Consider the following 2,079-nt stretch of genomic DNA (forward strand, 5'->3'; position numbering starts at 1 on the left):
TCTCAGCTATGATTTTAATTATCATTGGACAGCTGCAAACTCCAGAATGGCTCCTGGAAAGTACTTGAACAGGGACATCTATGCTTCCATTTATGTGCAGAGCTGTGACCCTGCGCTGGTTGTCAAGTTGGAAATAAGAACAATAACCTCTTGGGAAACTTACGAATAAGTACCCTGCAGAGGACTCCTGCCTGAAGGGAACATCTTTCCTCTTCTAGGAGATAAATAGCACTGATTAACTTCCCCAACTTGAGTTAGTGCTACCTTCCACTGCTTCTGACCTCCAAAATGTTACAACAATTCTTCTCAATGGTGGGATGTGCCCACACTGGGTACCGTGCTTATGTGGCCCTGGGTTGTAAATAACCTTTACCTGTATGACTATTTTATCATAAGATTTCAAGCAAATGCTCCTTGAAGGAAGACACCATCTTATTCTGTTCATTCATAGTGCCTAGCAGTCACCTCATACACAGTGAGTGCGCCATTAGATGTCTGTCAATTACATACAGAGAAAAAAACCATAACTGGAATAAGTAGAACTCCAACCATACCATGTTACTCTGAATGATTTGAGAAAACTTTTCAAACATGTTTAAAAATAGTCATGCTTGGGCCGGCCGAGTGGCTCAGTTGGTTAAGAGCTCGCTCAAGAGTTTGAGCTCTGAGCAACAGCAGTTCGAGTTCCGGCCTGAGCTGAGCAGCCACTAAGCTGCCCAACAGGGGAAGGAAGGCTCAGCTAAAAAAAAAAAAAAAAGTCATGCTTAATTTACACGAGTCCTTCAAATTATTGCCATCCTTAATGAAAATGATAAATCAGGACCATAGCTTTTCTCTGGGAAATATTCCTTCTAGTTCTTTCTCTTGCCTAAAATAGAAATGTGATGTACATTTCTTTCCATATACTTCATTTATTCTTTAATTCTTATTTACAGAAATCTTTCCCCACATTCATCTTATATTAATTTTCTTTATGGGGTGGCCGGTTAGCTCAGTTAGTTAGAGCGTGGTGCTCATAACACCAAGGTTGCTGGTTCGATCCCTGCATAGGCCGCTGTGAGCTGCGCCCACCACAACTAGATTGAAACAGCTATTTGACTTGGAGCTGATGGGTCCTGCAAAAACACACTTAAAAAAAAAATTCACCTACACTCTAATCTCTAGCTAATGGTTTTCCTAATTCTATTTCATTGCTGAATGTCAGGTCAGACTAAATCAGCTCTACTCTGGGTTTCATGTCCTTGTAGTTGGTATGGAGAGTGGCTTCAGAAAGTTAACATCAAACCTTAGAAAAGTGTGATGTCTGAGATTTATATTAATGGAGGGGATTGACCTTGGGTTTCTCACATTGAAAGCAGTATAATGCAGAACTTTGTAGGGATCTAATTAAGATGACTAGCATGTATATTTTTATAACACTTGTTTAAACAATTGAATTAATGAGTCTAAAAAAAAGGAAGATCTATATGGATCCTAGGAGAAGTGGCACTAAAAAGCAAGAATGTTATAGTCATTATCTAACAGATGAGAATGTTCTGGTCACTCAACATAGCATACTCTCATCTGTGGCCTGGAGAAAATACCCAGGTAGACATCCAATTCCATTCCTTCTGAGTCTACTCACTACAGGTTACAAAGTCTATACACTGATTGTCTTAGTACCAAAAAAATTTTTCTTGGGGTGAGTACCATTATATGGTCACAGAAAACAAAATCTTACTTTGTAAATTAATCAACTCTAAACACAAGTCAGTTCCCTGAGCCTCATGGAATCTGGGGCACTGACAAGTTCAGTTTTGGGGATTGCCCAACCACAGATCTGACACTGCAAACCCTCTCTAAGAAGTCAGCCAACCTTTCTTTAATATCTTCAACTCATTATCTTTAATCTCAACATTCTGTCTGAAAACACTTTGACAAGTCTCATGCTTTTCACCACGTTTGCAAACATACTCTTTCCTCTCTGAATGCTACAGAAGTAATGGAAGGTGGACATTGGCCAATCACTAATAAATGTGAAGTTGAAGGTTCTCTCTTGACTTTGTGGGTAACTGTTCTACCCTTGAAATTTGGCTTTGA

At 39.4% G+C, this 2,079-nt stretch overlaps 1 non-coding gene across 1 annotated transcript; it reads left to right on the forward strand.

The window, feature by feature from the left end:
* Nucleotides 1–980: 980 nt before the first annotated feature.
* TRNAM-CAU (transfer RNA methionine (anticodon CAU)) lies at nucleotides 981–1,054 on the forward strand. The gene has a single exon. It is a non-coding gene; the product is annotated as a tRNA-Met (tRNA).
* The last annotated feature ends 1,025 nt before the right edge of the window (nucleotides 1,055–2,079 follow it).

Source organism: Hipposideros armiger, unplaced genomic scaffold, assembly GCF_001890085.2.
Source record: "Hipposideros armiger isolate ML-2016 unplaced genomic scaffold, ASM189008v1 scaffold_109, whole genome shotgun sequence".
Lineage (NCBI taxonomy): Eukaryota > Metazoa > Chordata > Mammalia > Chiroptera > Hipposideridae > Hipposideros > Hipposideros armiger.